Raw genomic sequence first — 21,014 nt, forward strand, 5'->3', positions numbered from 1 at the left:
TCATAAGAAATAGGGAATCACATCTCTGAGTCTCTGTCAAAGTTTGAATATTCCTGTGTTACCCGCTCCTTCACGGACCGGGGTATGCTCATTCAGTGGTCACTCACTGGAGAGAATTTTTGGGACCCAACTGTATCACACGCCAGGGTCAACCCCTTGATTTCTTCCCTGGGTCCGATTTATTTCTGTTTTCCCTAGAGACGGATAACGAGGGCGTGGCTGAGAAAGGAACTTACACTTTTCTCGTGAGCAATTCCGGTCACTTCTAAGGGTGGGCTTGAGAAAGGAAGACCCAAAGAAATCTTTTGTATCATCCACCAATCTTATAACTCCTGCTACTTGAAAACCAGAAGATTTTTTTTTATTGAGGTATCACTGATTACGTTATGTTAGTTTCTGGTGTGTACATCAGGATTCGAAATTTTTATAGATTATAATCCATTTATAGTTGTTGTAAAATATTGGCTCTGTTCCTTGTGTTGAACTATCCTTATAGCTTATTTATTTTATGCATAGTGTGGGTGTGGGTGTGTGTGTGGGTGTGGGTGTGTGTGGGTGTGGGTGTGGGTGTGGGTGGGTGGGTGTGGGTTTGGGTGGATGTGTGTGTGCTGAGTGCTTACTCATGTCCGACTCTTTGTGACCCCATGGACTGTGGCCTGCCAGGCTCCTCTGTCCATGGGATTCTCCAGGCAACAATACCAGAGTGGGTTGCCATTTCCTTCTCCAGGAGATCTTCCCAACCCAGGGGTTCGAGCCTGCGTCTCTCGCATCTCCTGATTTGGCAGTCAGACCTTTTACCAAGGAAGCCTTTATCCATAGGACTCCCATATTGCAGGCGGATTCTTTATCCAGCTGAACCACAAGAGAAGCTCAAGAATACTGGAGTGAGTAGCCTCTCCCTTCTCCAGCAGATCTTCCCAACCTAGGAATCAAACCAGGGTCTCGGGCCTTGCAGGCGGATTCCTTACCAACCGAGCTATCAGGGAAGCCCCCTTATACCTAGTCGTTTGTACCTGTTAATTCCTGACCCTCATCTCTCTTCTCCCTATTCCCTGACCCCACTGGTCACCCCTAGTTTGTTCTCGAGATCTGTGAGTGTGTTTCTGTCTTCCTATATTTATTTGTTTTACTTTTTAGACTCCACATATCAGTGATAGCATATGATGTCTGTCTGACTTCACTGAGTATGATCATTCCTAGGTCCATCCAGATCGCTGCAAATGGCATAATCCTTTTTTCATGGCTGAGTAATATTCCATTGTGTATCTATGGACCACATTTGGTTTTTTCCATCCCTCTGTTGATGGACACAGGTTGCTTCCATGTCCTGGCCGTTGTAAAAAGTGCTGCTGTGAACATGAGGATATATGTGTCTTCTTGAATTAATGCTTTCATTTTCCAGATACATACACAGGAGTGGAATGACTGGGTTATGGAGTGGTATTATTTTTAGTGTGTGTATTTTTTTTTTTTTTGAGGAACCTCCATTCTCCTAAAACCCATATTTATATAGATCCCTGGTATATGTTCCTACTGATGAAACATAAAAGGCATATTCTTACTGTTGTTACCCCAAGGTTGTATGTATTTGGATTTCTTGCAGTTTGGTACTCTGCATATAAATTAAATAAGCAGGGTGACAATTTACAACAGAGTTCCATGAGAAACTCTGGGCTGGAGAAAGCACAAGCTGGAATCAAGGTTGCCGAGAGAAATATCAATACCCTCAGATAGGCAGATGACACCACCCTTATGGCAGAAAGTGAAGAAGAACTGAAGAGCCTCTTGATGAAAGTGAAAGAGGAGAGTGAAAAAGTTGGCTTAAAGCTCCACATTCAGAAAACGAAGATCATGGCATCTGGTCCCATCTCTTCATGGGAAATAGATGGGGAAACAGTGGAAACAGTGACAGACTTCATTTTCTTGGGCTCCAAAATCACTGCAGATGGTGACTGCAGCATGAAATTCAAAGATGCTTGCTTCTTGGAAGAAAAGCTATGACCAACCTAGATAGCATATTAAAAAGCAGAGACATTACTTTGCCGACAAAGGTCTATCTAGTCAAAGCTATGGTTTTTCTGGTAGTCATGTATGGATGTGAGAGTTGGACTGTGAAGAAAGCTGAGCACTAAAGAATTGATGCTTTTGAAGTGTGGTGTCGGAGAAGACTCTTGAGAACTCCTTGGACTGCAAGGAGATCCAACCAGTCCATCCTAAAGGAAATCAGTCCTGAATATTCATTGGAAGGACTGATGCTGAAGCTGAAACTCCAATACTTTGGCCACCTGATGGGAAGAGCTGACTCACTGGAAAAGACTCTGACGCTGGGAGGGATTGGAGGCAGGAGGAGAAGGGGACGACAGAGGATGAGATGGCTGGATGGCATCACCGACTCGATGGACGTGAGTCTGAGTGGACTCCGGGAGTTGGTGATGGACAGGGAGGCCTGGCGTGCTGCGATTCATGCGGTCGCAAAGAGTCAGACACGACTGAGTAACTGAACTGAACTGATATATTTAAAAAAAAATTTTTTTTTGATGAGGCATTTATTGCTATCGTTTGTTCTGTGGGAAGAACCGCTTCAGGAGTCTGCTGCAGAGTCTAGTGGAAAGCTGACAAAATGTTCTGGTTGCGGGGGAGACTTTCCTGGTGGTCCAGTGGTTAAGACTCTACCCTTCCAGTACAGGAGACATGGTCAAGGAACTAAGATCTCACATGCCGGGCGGAGTGGCCAACAAAAAGAAAAGAAAAAGAAGGTTCTTTTCCCAGTGTCTGTCTCCCCAGGAAAAAAACCAGCCTCCAAGAAGTCAGTTAAGAATATTCTGATCGTAAACGGCTATGAGTTGGACATGACCAAAATGACTTAGCTCACGCACACACATCTGTGGGTTTCCAGCTTTCTGCTCACGTCAGAAGCGATGCGAGGTGGCCCAGTCTTCCCTTCTTATACTGAGAATGTAGTCACCATGGAACAGGTTCTCTTGAGAGACTGTGGGATTCCAGATGTTCCCGGCTCGGAACACGGGGTTCAGCGCTCAGGAAGAAATGGAAACACAGAGATGAGCTTCCGTAAAACTTGGTGAAGGAGTGATCCTGCCAGAACTGGTGTGTGATGAGACGTTGCAGAGGCCACAGCCAACGCGGGGAAGCCGTGAGAGGCAGACGTGATCGCCAGACACGGATCTCAGATGACGGGTTCTGTTCCAAAGGCCGAGGAGGACGGAAGCTGCAAGGCTCCACTGCGGCCGCTGAGCTTGTGATTGATGGGGACGGCGTGAACATGCAGCTGTTGGGCAGAGAGACCACGGGAAACTGCTGCCCTCGGAGAGAGAGGGGAACGGATTTTGCTGCTGCCGAGAAGTCACAGAAGGGAACGTCATTGTGGCAGAAAAGGAGACGCAGGGTGGGAGGGATTCATACGCTGTCTTCCTGGGTGGACCCGGGGGCACAGGATACAAGAAGACAACCCCAGAGGAGAACTCAGAGATGGGACCTGGGGTCAGGTAGCTGTGGTTAAGTCGCTCAGTCGTGTCCGACTCTTGGTGACCCCATGGACTGTGGCACACCAGGCTTCCCTGTCCTTCACCACCTCCTGGAGCTTGCTCAAACTCATGTCCATCGAGTCGGTGATGCCATCCAGCCATCTCACGCTCTGTCGTCCCCTTCTCCTCCTGCCTTCAATCTTTCCCAGCATCAGGGTCTTTTCCAATGAGTCAGCTCTTTGCAGGAGGTGGCCAAAGGATTACAGCTTCAGCTTCAGCATCAGTCCTTCCAGTGAACATTCAGGACTGATCTCCTTTAGGATGGACTGGTTGGATCTCCTTGCAGTCCAAGGGACCCTCAAGAGTCTTCTCCAACACCACAGTTCAAAAGCATCCATTCTCTGGCGCTCAGCCTTCTTTGTGGTCTGACTCTCACATCTGTACTTGACCACTGGGGAAAAGCAGCCGTATAGCTTTGTGCAGAGCTTTCTCAGCAAATGATGTCTCTGCTTTCGAATCCACTGTCTAGGTCTGTCACAGCTTTTCTTCCAAGGAGCAGGTGTCTTTTAATTTTGATGGATGTTTTTATCATGCAGTCGCACTCTTGGGCATACATCCAGACAAAACTCTTCCTTCAAAGAAGACACGTATATCCCAGTTATTCATAGCAGCACTGTTCACAGTAGGCAGGATGTGGAAGCAACATAAATATCCATCAGTGGAGGAATGGATAAAGACGATATGGTACATACAGACAGTGGGATATTAGTCAGCCCCCAGAAAACCATGAAATAATGCCATTTGCAGCAACGTGAATGGACCTAGAGGTGAGCATTACTAAGTGAAGTAAGCCAGAGAAGGACAAATAGTATATGATATCGCTTAAATGTGGAATCTAAAAAGTAGTAGAAACTAGTGAAAATATTAACAAAAAAGAAGCGGACTGACGGAACAAAGTAGGGGTTGCTGGTGGGGACAGGGAAGGGAGAGGGGCTCGATGAGGGAACGCATTGACAGATACAAAGTTACATATAAGCCGACTTGCCTGGAGAATCCCATGTACATATAAGCCCACTTGCCTAGAGAATCCCCTGGATGGAGGAGCCTGGTGGGCTGCAGTCCATGGGGTCACTAAGAGTCGGACGCGACTGAGCAACTTCACGTTCACTTTTCACTTGCATGCATTGGAGAAGGAAATGGCAACCCACTCCAGTGTTCTTGCCTGGAGAATCCCAGGGACGGGGGAGCCTGGTGGGCTGCCGTCTATGGGGTCGCACAGAGTCGGACACGACTGAAGCGACTTAGCAGCAGCAGCAGCAGCCCAGACAGAAGAAACTAGTGGTTCCTGATGGGGAGAGGAAGGGAAGAGGGGCAGGATGGGGGACGGTACTGAGAGATCCAAAGTTACCTACAAAATAGATACTCTACAAGGATATACTAGACATCCTGGGGAACACAGTCAGTACTTAATAATAACAATCAATGAAGTAAAGATGACAAAATTTTGAATAAACTTTGTTTACACCTGAAACTAATATCGTATTATCAATTACCTATAATTAAGAAAACACTTATCGAAGTTTTGGGGGAAGAAATATAAAGGAAACAATGAAATGATTCCAAGCACACTTAATGTACAGAGTCAGCTAATCTGAATAATTTGTGTATTAGTCAATGTTCCCTGCATATGTATTAAAATCTTAAAAGCATATGAGAGAGACCTGCTTCTACTATTTTTGCAACACCTTCTCTAATTTATTTTTTTTAATTGAAGGATAACTGCTTTATAGAATTTTTGCAACACCGTTTGAATCTTAATAACTTAATAATTAAAATAAATATATTTGTTAGTAATAAAATAACAATCTAAATAACTTAAATGTCAAAAGTTTAAAAATGGCATAAGGGGAGAAAAACAAGATTTAAAAAATGTGTCTATTTTCCTACCCTATTTTTTCCCCTTCGGTTCAGTGCAGTCGCTCAGCCGTGTCCGACTCTTTGCGACCCCATGGACTGCAGCACGGCAGGCTTCCCTGTCCGACAGCAACTCCCAGACTTTACTCAGACTCACGACCATTGAGTCGGTGATGCCATCCAACCATCTCATCCTCTGTCATCCCCTTCTCCTCCCGTCTTCAGTCTTTCCCAGCATCAGGGTCTTTCCCAATGAGTCGGTTCTTCGCGTCAGGTGGCCAAAGATAATTGTTTTCTGTAGCTGATTATCTCTTGGGTGTGGTGGGTGTTCGCACGGGCTTTCTCTAGCAACAGGAAGCGGGGGCTCCTCTCCAGTTCCCGTGCGTGCACTTATTGCGGTGGCTCCGCCTCAGACCTCACTGCTTGTGACACACGGGCTTGTTGCCACTCGGCATGTGTGGCGTGCCATCTTCCCGGACCAGGGATCGAATCTGTGCCCCCTGCACTGGCAGGCACATTCTTATCCACTGAACCACCGGAGAAGTCCGCATTCCACTCCGCGCTGTTAGAATGATAGTCGTGTTTCTCTAGACCTGAAAGGAGCTTTGGAGATGGTCTGACTCAGACGAGAAAATGAAGAACCGGAAACGTTGTGGGTTTTTGTTTTTATTTTTTATGTTCAGGTCTCATCATTGGTGGGGCTTCCCAGGTGGTAAAGAGCCTGCTTGCCTATGTAAGAGACTTTAGAGATGAAGGTTGGGAAGGTCGATCGCTGGGTTGGGAAGATCCCCTGGAGGAGAGCATAGGAACTCACTGCAGTATTCTTGCCTGGAGAATCCCATGGACGGAGGAGCCTGGCGGGCTGCAATCCACAGGGTTGCAAAGAGTCAGACCCGACTGAAGTGACTTAGCACAGCACATCTTTGGCCGGAAAATCACTTATTAGTGCCTTAGATTTGAGGCTCATATCCCCAGTTGCCAGACAACAGGAAGACTGGCAAAATGTTTATCAAATTTACATGCTGAGATCTTGAATCATGTTTTTATCCTAGGTTTTGATGTCTTATGTTTCAAACATCAGAGTTTAGAGTTTATGACAAGTTGGGGTGGGTAACACAGGAGCAGACCCCACGTTCATCAGGCAGGTGGCTGGGTGGTGGGGCGGGCCATGCAGAAAACAGTTATCATCACAGAGATGAGGCTTTAAAAAAAATGGGAATTTTCAAGAAGCTACAGTTCTCCTCGCTCACTCAGATGGGTTACTCCTGAAACAAGTCCCTGAAGGTGTTAAAAAAAAAAAAGGCAGCTGATTCTGAGCAACAGAAATCGTGTGGAAATAAAAAGCTGCCCAGATGAGCAAATGTCCATCACGCACCCGTCTTAAAATATCATGAACTGTGTTGGTTCCCTCTTGTTGTTAAACTCGAAGGTCACTTGCCGTTTTGCTAAGTTGATGTTGGTTGGTGGGCTTTCCGGGTGGCTCAGCAGTGAAGAACCCACTTGCCGAAGCATGAGATATAGAAGACCCAGGGTTGATCCCTGGGTGGGGAAGATCCCCTGGAGGAGGAAACGGCAACCCACTCCGCTGTTCTTGCCTGGAGAATCCCATGGACAGAGGAGCCTGCTGGGCTACAGTCCATGGGGTTGCAAAGAGTCAGACGCGACTGAGCGACTAACACTTCACGGTTATCAAGTGAGTAAAGCTCGTCTTTATTTTGAGTTAATTGACTTTTTTGACCACTGCATGGAATCTAAGGGGCTTGACAATACTGAGAAGGCTCTGGGCTGGGCGAGGGCGAAATGGGATTCTTCCAGGCTCACTTGCCGTCCTGCCAGAGCCTGATACACGTTCAGTTCAGTTCAGTTCAGTACAGTTCAGTCGCTCAGTCGTGTCCGACTCTTTGCAACCCCATGGACTGCAGCATGCCAAGCCTCCCTGTCCATCACCAACTCCCAGAGTCTATGCAAAACCATTTCCATTGAGTCAGTGATGCCATCCAACCATCTCATCCTCTGTCGTCCCCTTCTCCTCCCGCCTTTGATCTTTCCCAGCATCGGGGTCTTTTCCAGTGATATACCTTAGCCAGCCTACAACACGTGGGATACATTCAGAAGGATTTTTGCAAGGCTCCGAAGAAACTTGGGAGACGGGGGTTTTCTGCCGTCAGTGTATCTTCATGGAACCCTGGGACGCAGTCTTGGGAACGACAGCCGGAATGTTGCCCGTTACAAAAAGGGTCGCCTGAATGAAAATCTTTCACCTGCCAGCCACTTGAATAATGACAAGCTCCATGCCGAAAATAAACACACAGCACCGCATCGAAACCAGATGGTGGGCACTCCCAGGATCTCTCTGGGTTCATTTTTCCTCTTTGTCTTACTTTGCATTCCTTCTGAAATGTGTACCCTCCTGGAAATTCCCTTGCACAGCGAGATCTCGTGGTGGTTTGGGATCAGCATCCTTAGATGGACAAATAGAGAGATTCCGGAGTTCTGACTCAGCGGGGTGTCGGGCAGGGCTGGAGAGGAACTGTATGGTACGTTCAAGGACACGTCTGGAACAAATCAGTGAGTGTGTACTTATTCATTAACACCCCTACAGGCAGTAACCTAAAAGCAATTTCTGGATTTCCTGCCCCCACCAAGCAATCCCGTCCTCTTAGGACGGTCACAGCCGGTGCAGAATTTTCATCCAGTCGACAAGACCTTGACTTTTCTGCATTTGACACCTTTATTTGAGATACTGTAGTCTCGCTGATCTTATAAAAACAATTGCCTTACTGGATGCCCCTGCTGCCCACCGCCCACACCGCCCCACCACCCTGCCAAAAAAAAGTTACATCAATCTGTGAAATGCACCAGTAGAACTAGAAATGTGTAAGGGATTCCACAAGGTCATTGGTTTTGATTCATCCTTCTGGATCTTGCTGTTAAGTTGATCAGTCGTGTCCGACTCTTTGTGACCCCATGGACTGCAGCACTCCAGGCTTCCCTGTCCATCACCAACTCCCGGAGTTTGCTTAAACTCACGCCCATCGAGTCGGTGATGCCATCCAACCTTCTCATTCTCTGTCGTCCCCTTCTCCCGCCTTCGATCTTTCCCAGCATCAGGGTCTTTTCCAATGAGTCAGCTCTTCGCAGGAGGTGGCCAAAGGATTACAGCTTCAGTTTCAGCATCAGTCCTTCCAGTGAACATTCAGGACTGATCTCCTTTAGGATGGACTGGTTGGATCTCCTTGCAGTCCAAGGGACTCTCAAGAGTCTTCTCCAACACCACAGTTCAAAAACATCAGTTCTTCGGCGCTCAGCCTTCTTTGTGGTCCAACTCTCACATCCATACGTGACGACTGGAGAAAAAAAAACCCATAACTTTGACTAGATGGACCTTTCTCGGCAAAATGATGTCTCTGCTTTTTAATATGCTGTCTAGGTTGGTCATAGCTTTTCTTCCAAGGAGTAGGTGTCTTTTAATTTCATGGCTGCACTCGCAGTCCTGTTAATTAGGGTGAATGTGGCCTTCCTTGCTGGTCCAGTGGTTTGGACTCTGGGCTTCCACTGCATTGAACATGGGTTCAGGCCCTGGTCAGGGAACTAAGACCCCACATGGTATGTGTCACCGCCAAAAAGAAAGAAAGAAATGCTAATGGGAGTAGATTTTTCTTACAAGGAAATGTAAATCATTCAATTGCTTCTCTTAAGAAAAGTGATTTGGAAATAGAATTTCAGAGACTGGAAAAATACGTGGGCAACTTCTGACCTGTTAAATGGAGTTTGTTCAAGTATTCTGTGCTGGGAATCAAAATGGATACATTGCAATTGTCTGTAGACTCTTTTACATCTTTTTAGACTTAGGATGAGGAATTTTAGAGGTCAGCAGAAACTTCGGAGAAGGGATATAAGTTTTCAGAATTTGACTTAACGGCCTCTGACTTAGAATCAACCAAAATAATACGAAACCTGGTCTTAATTTACCAGCAGATATTTTACGTAAGAGTTATTTTTTGTTTTTAGCTCAAAGAAGGAGCCGGGAGCGTTTTTATCTTCTGCTCAACTCCAGTGGTTTTCTAATTGTACGTTATGTGTGTAACTTTGAGGCAATTGAGTACAACTGTGAAAGAAGAAAATTTTGTTTTGGTATACTTGGCAGAAGATGGATATGGTTTAATTTTATTATTATGTCTAAGCCCAAATAATGAAAGCTGGAGGGGAAAATAAAAAAAAAAAAAAAGAACTTTTCCCCAAAGGGGGGCAAGGTTATAGAATGAGGGAAAGAGAGCAGAATAGAAGAGCAAAATTAACTTGATTTACAGAGTTTTTTGTTTTTTAATTTATTTAATCGGAGGCTAATTACTTTACAATATGGTAGTGTTTTTTGCCATACGCTGACATGAGTCAGCCACGGTTATATATGTGTGTCATTGATTTACAAAGTTTTAAGGCAGGAAAATGGGGCGTCCCAAAAGAAAAGCACTAGAGAGATTGGATCTTGCCAGTGGCTAGTTAGAAGTCACGTTGACACTCATCGCTTGATCTTTTGCCAAAGATGACGATGAAACAGCTCAGGGCCCAAGCTGCTCTGGCCGAATGAGACTAATATTCTTTTCCAGTGAGCATACTCAGCCTCCACCGGAGACCATGAGCTGGATTTCAGGGAACAACCCGAGAATACTCTGCATTTCTCCTAGGATATTCCCAGCAGAGCACATTCCCAGGTCTGGAAGCACTTAACCATCTCTCGCTTACTTGAGAAAAGTCAGAAAGGATTATTAAAACAGATTGGAATGTTGAACCGAACTTGTCACTGTTGCTAAGCGGTGTTTGTGAACCGAAGAGGGAAAAAAAAAAAAAGACGCTGAAACAGTAGAAACAGTGATCCTGGGAACAGAGCTGAGAATGCAGTTCCCCGCTCCCACAGGGGAAAGGAGTTGTCAGTATTTCAGAGAACAGAATACATTGGCCGCTGACAACCAAGAAAATACGAGAGAGAAGTTGTCCAGAGAAAATACAGTTAACTTTCTCCTTGTTGTCATTGTTCAGTTGTTGAGTCGTGTCTGACTCTTTGCGACCCCACGGACTGCAGCACACACCAGGCTTCCCTGCCCTTCACCATCTCTCGGAGTTTGCGCAAACTCGTGTGCGTTGAGTCGCTCAAACTCGTGTGTGTTGAGTCGGTGATGCCATCCAACCATCTCATCCTCTGTCATCCTCTTCTCTTGCTACCTTCACTTTTTCCCAAGATGAGCAGCTGTTCCATTGAGTTTGGAGGGCTGGGGGAAAAAAAAAAAAGATGGGGAAAAAAAAAAAAGGAAACTGAGAACTCTTACTGTTTATGATGTCAGCTCCTTGGGTGAATGTGAAATAGATTCATTCATCACATAAGACAGGGCTTGGAATTCAGCACACCAATTGCACAAATACTGTTTGATCACCTCGGGCATACAGGTCAACATACTGCTTGTGGGCAGCAGTTGAGTAAAAATGGAAACGAGATCTCAAGGCCTTCCCAGATGGCGTTAGTGGTAACGAACCCAGCTGCCAATGCAGAGAGCATCAAGAGACAGCTTCTTCAGTCCCTGGGTCAGGAAGATCCCCTGGAGAAGGTGGTGACAACCCACTCCAGTGTTCTTGCCTGGGAGACCCCGTGGACAGAGCAGCCTGGCGGGCTACACAGTCTGTGGGGTTGCAAAGAGTCGGACAGGACTGAGCACACGCAGCACTTCTGTAGGAAACAGGAACATTCCGTGGATGCTTGAACCATTGAGAGCAGGATACGTTCTGCTTCAGGAAAGGAGGCAGCCCTAAGGTGAGGTGGCAGTTCATTTCTTGGACACAGTCCTGCAGGGACCATTACAAGTCAGGTGGTCGATCCGATAGCCCCTGGGTTCTGCCCATGCAGAGTTTACATGGTATGGGGTTTTTTTAAAAATAATTAATTTATTTATTTTGTCTGTGCTGGGTCTTCACTGCTGTGTGCGGGGGGCTTTCTCCGGTTTCGCTGTGCAGGCTTCTCATTGTGGTCGTCTCTCTTGCTATGGAGCTTGGACTGTAGGTCCAAGTTGCCACTCCCAGGCCCCAGAGCAGAGGCTGAACAGTTGTGCTGCACGGATTCAGTTGCTCCGAGGCAGGTGGGATCTTCCCGGACCAGGGATGGAACCCGTATCTTGCTATCTATCTACTGAGCCAGTGGGGAAGCCCACATTACCTGATGAAGATTAGTGTTCCACGTGTAGGGAACACTCTAGACGTGGGGTGTGCTTCCCTGCTGGCTCAGCTGGTAAAGAATCCGCGTGCAATGTGGGAGACCCTGGTTTGATTCCTGGATTGGGAAGATCCGCTGGAGAAGGGAAAGGCTGCCCACTCCAGTATTCTTGGGCTTCCCTGGTGGCTCAGCTGGTAAAGCATCCACCTGCAATGTGGGAGACCTGGGTTCCATCCCTGGGTTGGGAAGATCCGCTGGAGAAGGGAAAGGCTGCCCACTCCAGTATTCTTGGGTTTCCCTGGTGGCTCAGCTGGTAAAGAATCCACCTGCAATGTGGGAGACCTGGGTTCCATCCCTGGGTTGGGAAGATCTGCTGGAGAAGGGAAAGGCTGCCCACTCCAGTATCCTGGGCTGGAGGATTCCATGGACTATATAGTCCACGGGGTTGCAAAGATGCAGACGCGACTGAGCGACTTGCACTCCACATCATTTCACTAGAGGTGGAAGATTTGAATTCCTGCTGCAGCAAAGCGCGTCACAACTTTTCAGATGCAATTGGACATTCAGAGGTTACTCAGTGCAGTTCAGTTCAGTCGCTCAGTTGTGTCCAACTCTTTGCCACCCCATGGGCTGCAGAACGTCAGGCTTCCCTGTCCATCACCAACTCCCAGAGTTTACCCAAACTCATGTCCATTGAGTCTGTGATGCCATAATAAGGACAAAATTGGGAGTAGACTCACAGTTACGGTCTGGCAAGAATGCTTTATTCATGAAAGCCTGGAAACCTCTCTTTATGGGAAGTCCAAGGGTCCCCAGACGAACCCTACTAGCTCAGTGTCAACTCAAAAATTCTAGTGTCCTACGAGGAACTTCCAAGAAAAGTTTCACATAGGGGAAGAAAATGCACATCAGAAAAGAGGGGTTTTCTTGGAAATCTTTCTGTTAGGAAAACACTCAGATGCAGATTTGCAAAAGTCAAACTAGGTACTTTTTTTTTGTATCCTGAATCAAAAGTTATTTTCCTAGAGAATAAAAAGCATGGTTCTTAACTCACTTCTGTCAGGGAAGTTTAAAGCAATTTCATTCTAAAGTCGCTCCCGTGCTCCCAGGGAAATTCTAAAGCTGAGTTTCCTTCCTGCAATTGTCAGAGAAATTACATTAGGTGGGTAGGAACCAGAAGTCATGACAATCAGGTATTGTTTCTCCATAACTCTTAGATGTATATTTTAACATGTTTTTTTTTTTTTCCCCTGCATACATTGGTTTAAATATAGTTGTTTGTTCCACAGATGGTGGTAGCTTGAAGATGTAAATCACAGGCTTGTCGCCTCCTGCCTGGGAAGCGGTCGTTTCCTGCACACGCAGGGGAGGTCATTCTTTTCCTGGCTCCTTGGTCCTGAATGGTGCTCCAGGTGTGTGTCGCAGACAAATGTGATGCAAAAAGCAGCTGGAGATTCAGGGAGGCGTGTACTCATCAGACATGTCGCATTGTAGTCAGCTGGATGCATTTGTGACCTAGGCACTAAGTCGTGTCTGACTCTTTTGCGACCCCAGTGGCTGTAGGCCACCAGCCTCCTCTGTCCCTGGGATTCTCCAGGCAAGAACACTGGAGTGGGTTGCCATTTCCTTCTCCAACGCGGGAAAGTGAAAAGTGAAAGTGAAGTTGCTCAGTCGTGTCCAACTCTTAGCGACCCCATGGACTGCAGCCCACCAGGCTCCTCTGTCCATGGGATTCTCCAGGCAAGAATACTGGAGTGGGTTGCCATTTCCTTCTCCAAGGCCTCTTCCTGTACACCTAGGAAATTCTTAAGGATTGACCTCCACTATTCTTTGAAGTTGTCTGTAGCTCACACTACAGAGTGCTTAACCAAAATGGAATCTGTGTGTGTGAGAGCTCTAGTTGACTACATACTGAAGCCATTTCCACAGCAGTTATGATATATGACCAACAGGTGGATGGGTAGATGAGAGATTAGATAAGTAGGTGATAGATGAATGATAAATGCTAGATAATACTGAAACAGTGAAAGTGAAAGTCACTCAGTCCTGTCCAACTCTTTGCGACCCCATGGACCATACAGCCCGTGGAATTCTCCAGGCAGAGCACTGGGGTGGGGAGCCTTTCCCTTCTCCAGGGGATCTTCCCAACCCAGGGATCAAACCCAGGTCTCCCGCCTTGCAGGTGGATTCTTTACCACAGAGCCGCAAGGGAAGCCCAAGAATATGGAGTGGGTAGCCCATCCCTTCTCCAGGGGATCTTCCCGACCCAGGAATCAAACTGGGGTCTCCTGCATTGCAGCTGACTTCTTTACCAGCTGACCTAGCAGGGAAGCCCAGATATACAATAAATCCTTAATAGATAGTAAGTAATGAAAAGATCATATCTGAGACAGATGATGGACAAATAAGTATATAGATGATAGATAAATTAGAGACAGATATAGTTTATACGTACATGTTGCTGCTGCTGCTGCTGCTAAGTCGCTTCAGTCGTGTCCGACTCTGTGCGACCCCATAGACGGCAGCCCACCAGGCTCCCCCATCCCTGGGATTCTCCAGGCAAGAACACCGGAGTGGGTTGCCATTGCCTTCTCCACTGCATGAAAGTGAAAAGTGAAAGTGAAGTTGCTCAGTCGTGTCCGACTCTTAGCATGGACTGCAGCCCACCAGGCTCCTCCGTCCATGGGATTTTCCAGGCAAGATTACTGGAGTGGGTTGCCATTGCCTTCTCCGATACATACATGTTAGAATAGCTAACTAGAGAAACAGAAAGATAATGGAGACGATCAGTAGATGGATGATATTAATAGATAGATAGGTATTGATGGACAGATGGATGAATATGTAGGTAAATACATGGGTATATGAAGGGGTGGAGAAAGAGAGGTGAACGATGGGTAGATATATAGATACATAGATATGGATGAATGGACAGATAGACAAATGGGCAAAAAACAGATTAATGGATGGATGAATGGATAGAGTATATGGAGAGAGCAGATAGGTAAATAGATTGAGGTAGCTAGATACTTAGATGATAGATATCTATACATCATTTACCTGTTATCCACCCATCATCTAATTATGTATCTACCTACCCTGATTTATCTATCTTCTCTCTCTCTCCATATAATCCATCCACCCATCCATAGGTCCATAGATACATAGACATGATAGGTAAGTAAGCAGATAGAAAGACAGACACATAGATAGATGTCATAGGTAGGTAGATAGAAAGATACAGAGATGGATAGATGTCGTAGGTAGGTAGGTAAGACCCATAGATAGATGTGATAGGCAGGTAGGTGGAAAGATAGACATAGATAGGTGTCATAGGTAGGTAGAAGGATGGATACATACATCAGTTCAGTTCAGTTGCTCAGTCGTGTCCGACTCTTTGCGACCCCATGGACTGCAGCACGCCAGGTCTCCCTGTCCATCACCATTTCCCGAAGCTTGCTCAAACTCATGTCCATCAAGATGGTGATGCCATCCAACCATCTCATCCTCTGTCGCCCCCTTCTCCTCCCATCTTCAATCTTTCCCAGCATCAGGGTCTTTTCCAGTGAGTCAGCTCCTCGCATCAGGTAGCCAAAGGATTGGAGTTTCAGCTTCAGCATCAGTCCTTCCAGTGAATGTTCAGGACTGATTTTCTTTAGGACGGACTGGTTGGATCTCCTTGCAGTCCACAGGACTCTCAAGAGTCTTCTTCAACACCACAGTTCAAAAGCATCAGTTCTTCACTGCTCACCTTTCTTTATGGTCCAACTCTCACATCCATACATGACTACTGGAAAAACCATAGCCTTGACTAGACGGACCTTTGTCTGCAAAGTAATGTCTCTGCTTTTCAATAAGCTGTCTAGGTTGGTCATAGCTTTTCTTCCAAAGAGTAAGTGTCTTTTAATTTCATGGCTGCAGTCACCATCTGCAATGATTTTGGAGCCCAAAAAAATAAAGTCTGACACTGTTTCCATTGTTTGCCCATCTATCTGCCATGAAGTGATGGGACCAGATGCCATGATCTCAGTTTTCTGAAAGTTGAGCTTTAAGCCAACTTTTTCACTCTCCTCTTTCACTTTCATCAAGAGGCTTTTTAGCTCCTCTTCACTTTCTGCCATAAGGGTGGTATCATCTGCATATCTGAGGTTATTGGTATTTCTCCCAGCAATCTTCATTCCAGCTTGTATTTCATCCAGCCCGGCATTTCTCATGATGTACTCTGCATATAAGTTAAACAGGCAGGGTGACAATATACAGCTTTGACGTACTCCTTTTCCTATTTGGAACCAGTCTGTTGTTCCATGTACAGACATAGATAGATGTCATAGGTACGTAGGTAGAAAGATAGGATACTTAGATAGATAGGTGTGGTAGGTAGGTAGGTAGGTAAATAGTAGGATAGATAAATATGACAGGTAGGTAGATAGATACTTATGACAGGTAGGTAGGTAGATAGGTAAGTAAGTAGAGATCAATAGGTAGGTAGGTAGATATTATTGGTAGGTAGATAGATTGATAGGTAGGTAAATAGGTAGGTAAGTAGCAATAGATAGATACGATCAGTAGGTAGACAGATTGATAGGTAGGTAGGTAGATATGATAAGTAGGTACTTAGAACGATAGATAGACATAGGTAGATAATAGGTATTTTCTAGGTCTCTCTCGTGCTGCTGTTTTAGTTCCTTTGGACCTACGCATGCATTATATATTGAAGCCATGCTCATTAAAATTTGAGACGTGAAAACACAAAGCTCACGCAGAGTCCCAGCCGGTCCGTTACACGTAGGGGTACGTCCATCCAGAAGTAAAACTCGAGCACAGCATGGCAGCCGTACAGTGTCCCTGAGCCCTTTCTCTCTGTGACACTGTCCTCTTGCACCATTAATCTTTCCAAATGTCAGTTCCGGGAGCATCTGATTAGAGGATCCCCTCCCTCCGTGAACACAGCTCACACCTGCCAGAGCAGCGGGTCAAAGCCTGACGGGGTCTAGGCAGGTGGAATTAATTGCAGAACGCCACCCACCCCAGCACCCACACAAAGGAAACCAGTGAGACACACATTCACTGATGCTCTGGGCAAAAACAAACGCTGAAGAATGAAGTAACACAGCCTACCCATGTTCCTGGGAGCTTTCCCTTGCTCCTGGGGGCGGGGCCAGAAACCCACCCCAAACATCGTAGTCAGGGACACTCAGAGTCTCCGCAAAGCCTCCCTGCCAAGCTAGTAAAAGGTGAAGTGTTAGTCACTCAGTTGTGTCCGACTCTTTGCGACCCCGCTGTGGACTGTAGCCTGCCGCGCTCCTCTGTCCGTGGGATTCTCCAGGCAAGAACACTGGAGTGGGTTGTCATTCCCTCCTCCAGGGGATCTTCCCGACCCAGGGATCGAACCCGGGTCTTCTGCTTTGCAGGCTGCAGCCTGCTTGTCTCCTGGTTCTTTGTCCCAGGCGGTGCCAGCCACGGGCCCCTTCTGGTTCTGACCTGGGTACTGTCGTTCACCTTAGTGTGCCTGGGTGTGTGTGTGTGTGCACGTGTTTGTGTGCACGTGTGTGTGTATGCACGCATGTGTTTCGTTTGTATGTAAGCATGTGTGTACACGCATCTGTGTGCATCTGTAGGCGTGCGTGTGTTTCTGCATGTTTCTGAATGAGTGCACGCCTGTACATGCACTGGTGTGTCCGTACGCATGCGCGTGTCACGGCATGACGTTACCCGTGTGTGTGTTCATGAACATATGTACGTTTACCTCTCTCTGTGTATCCTCGAAAACAGTGCCGTGTGTCCTGAAGGAGAAATCTGGTATGACACCCCTTACGTATGGAAGACGTGATGCACAGTAACTTACTTACGAAATAGAAACAGACTCACAGAGTGTGAACTTGTGGTTCTCAGGGGGAAGGATGGAGGAAGAGACGGTCACGGAGTTTGGGATGGACATGGACACACTGTTGTGTTTAACATGGAGAACCAGCAAGGACCTGCTGTCCAGCACAGGGAACTCTGCTCAATACTCTGTAATAACCTTATGGTTCCCGGGGGGAAGGATGGGAGAAGGGATAGTCACGGAGTCTGGGATGGACATGGACACACTGCTGTGTTTAACATGGAGAACCAGCAAGGACCTGCTGTCCAGCACAGGGAACTCTGCTCAATCCTCTGTAATAACCTTATGGTTCCCGGGGGGAAGGATGGGGGAAGGGATACTCAGTGAGTCTGGGATGGACATGGACACACTGCGGTGTTTAACATGGAGAACCAGCAAGGACCTGCTGTCCAGCACGGGGAACTCTGCCCAATACTCTGTAATAACCTTATGGTTCCCAGGGGGAAGGGTGGGGGAAGGGATACTCAGGGAGTCTGGGATGGACATGGACACACTGCTGTGTTTAACATGGAGAAGCAGCAAGGACCTGCTGGACAGCACAGGGAACTCTGCTCAATGTCATATGGCAGCCTGGATGGGAGGGGAGTTTGAGGGAGAATGGATCCATGTATATGGACAACTTAGACCCTTGACTGCCCACCTGAAACCATCACAATATTGTTAATCAGCTATGCCCTAATACGAGATAAAATGTTTTCAAAAAGCAGCCTCCTTCTCACCTCCATTTATCCTGCATGCGTTTCTACTCCCCAAACGCCGTTCCAGATAACAAGGAAAGGAATGAGCTCATTAAAGTGTCCCTCCTTTGTGAAGCTCACAGCGCATCTCAGCAGGATTTGCTTTTACGTTGAGCACACGCACTTTTGAAAGGACACCGTGAGAGGTTTATGTTAAAATAAATCCTGAGTTACTCCACACCTTCAAACATATTTCCAAGAGGGGGGAAAAAAAGTGTTTATGGAGATAAATGTCTGACAGATACATGAAAACTTACTTCAGTGCCTAGAGATCATATCTGAAACTTCAGGCAGTAAACACATCCACAAGCAATGGGTGTCATCAAAAATATTATGAGATTGGTATTGCCAACGGGTTTCTCTTCAGGGCATTAAGATGACATTGGATATCTCGTGTGCATACTGGTTAATCTCGTCTAAAATGAACACTGTCTCATAAACACACAGAGATATAGACAGTGTTGAAGCCCAAATTCATCGCTGCTATCCACCATCCTCCTATAGCTCACAGTGACCTCTGAGAAAGATAAGGAACAGATTCTATGCCCTTCCAAACATAACATATGGTTAAACTCAGGGCCAGGAGATCCATGGTGCGAAATGGAATATTTCCTGCCATATCACTAAAGAAAGGATGTCACAGTCATCAGAATGGATGTTTTTGAACTGTGGTGTTGGAGAAGACTCTTGAGAGTCCCTTGGACTGCAAGGAGATCCAACCAGTCCATCCTGAAGGAGATCAGTCCTGAATATTCATTGGAAGGACTGATGCTGAGGCCAAAACTCCAGTGCTTTGGCCTCATGATTCAAAGAACTGACTCACTGAAAAAGACCCTGATGTTGGGAAAGATTGAGGGCAGGAGGAGAAGGGGACGACAGAGGATGAGATGGTTGGATGGCATCACCGACTCAATGGACTTGAGTTTGGGTGGGCTCGGGGAGTTGGTGATGGCCAGGGAGGCCTGGTGTGCTGCAGTCCATGGGGTCGCAAAGAGTCGGACACGACTGAGGGACTGAACTGAACTGAGTCGTTAGCTCTTGCAACCACCAAGGATGGTGAGCCAGTGAGCCCTGAGGAAGCTCAGGATTCGAAGACACAGGATACTGGCCCCACGTAGCTGTGTGCTCAGTCATGTCTGACTGTGTTGCAACCCCATGGTCTGTAGCCCTCCAGGCTCCTCTGTCCATGGGATTCCCCAGGCAAGAACACTGGAGTGGGTTGCCATTTCCTCCTCCAGCGGATCTTCTCGACCCAGGGACCGAACCCGTGTCTCTTGTGTCTCCTGCAGTCTCTTTACCTCTGAGCCACCTGGAGGCTCCTCGGCAGCTGTGGTACAGATTGAAGGAATAATTTCAGCGAGCCTAGACCCTTACGTCTTCCTGTAAACAGAAACACACTCAATTCCCTAACTTGAGGTATCTGATATCCCTTCAGCTAAGAATAATCGTTTGATGTTCAGACTACCTGCCCTTTCTTGCAAAACTTCTCTTATCACCTGATTCCTCCCCTTGCCTCCTTGGAGCAATGCTCTCAGGTCCATTTGAGACGCCGCCTCTCAGGCTTAAAGTCCTAAAAATTCCCGCCAAATGAAGCATAGCTCTCAACTCTTACATTGTGTTTGTTAAGTCCTCAGTGGGTAGCTCTGTCCCACTGCTAACTTAGCTTTACATCAGGGCTTCCCTGCTGTCTCAGTTGGTAAGAAATCAGCCTGCCGTGCAGGAGACCCAGGTTCAGTTCCTGGGTTGGGAAGATCCCCTGGAGAAGGGAATGGCCACCCACTCCAGTATTCTTGCCTGGAGAATCCCATGGACAGAGGAGTCTGGTGGGTTGCAGTCCATGGGGTCTCAAGAGTCAGACACAACTGAGCAACCAAACCAGCTCCTGGCAGAGGCATATTTGGGGTGGGGGGGGTAACGCCATTCAGATCCAAAGGAACAGATGCATCACGGCAACCATTATTTTGCATGTAGGTCCTAGTCAGTTACGGCTACCGTGCACAGCTGTGTTAGAATTCCCCGTGTCAGCTGCAAACTGACACCTCTACAAAGATTAAATCAAGCGCTGCTGCCGCTGCTGACCTTCAACATCCCCTGAAAGGAGTTGAGGCTGGGTAGCGGGAATAAGGCATTTGTGCTCCTGATAAACCATGAGAGGTTTTCAGATATTTAGATGTTTTTCAGGAGCTAATTTCATGAGCCCAGTTCTTGTATCTCATCATATCTAGAAAAAACACTAAAATCCTTCACAGTGTTGACTCCTCCTTGTGACTAGCACAAATTTCAGAAGACCCACAAAAACTTTCTACAAAAGTTGTTATTGCGTGAACTTCCCCCTTGGCCAAAATCATATATGTGTCGATCTTCTTCCCCTGCCTGTTTGGAGCGGTCTCAGAACTATGAGAGGTGCTGTCTCAGCCCTCATTTTGCCCCTCACACCTGATGGCGAAGAACCGACTCACTGGAGAAGACCCTGACGCTGGGTAAGATGGAAGGCAAGAGAAGAGGGTTGGCAGAGGATGAGATGGTTGGATGGCATCACCGACTCGATAGACAAAAGAGTTTGCGCCAACTCTGGGAGGAAGTGAAGGACTGGGAAGCCTGGCGTGGAGTCGCAAAGGGTCAGACAACAACCAAAACTGAACTTGCAACTCTCACCTTTTTTAAGTTGCTCCCCCCCACCCCCCGCCGTCTCCACGGAAACACACTCCCTGCAAGTCACGAGGCAGGAATGAGTCCTTGCCTGGGACGGATGGTGCCGGCAGACAGCTCAGGTATCAGACACAGTAAGTTTGGAGATT

The 21,014-nt window shown here is 46.9% G+C and overlaps 1 long non-coding RNA gene across 1 annotated transcript; it reads left to right on the forward strand.

Moving 5' to 3' along the window:
* Positions 1–11,180: 11,180 nt before the first annotated feature.
* On the forward strand, positions 11,181–18,422 carry LOC120882405. The gene is made up of 2 exons (XR_005725501.1): positions 11,181–11,302; positions 18,245–18,422. It is a non-coding gene; the product is annotated as an uncharacterized LOC120882405 (long non-coding RNA).
* Positions 18,423–21,014: the final 2,592 nt, after the last annotated feature.

Source organism: Oryx dammah, unplaced genomic scaffold (assembly GCF_014754425.2).
Source record: "Oryx dammah isolate SB20612 unplaced genomic scaffold, SCBI_Odam_1.1 HiC_scaffold_23, whole genome shotgun sequence".
NCBI classification, from domain to species: Eukaryota; Metazoa; Chordata; class Mammalia; order Artiodactyla; family Bovidae; genus Oryx; species Oryx dammah.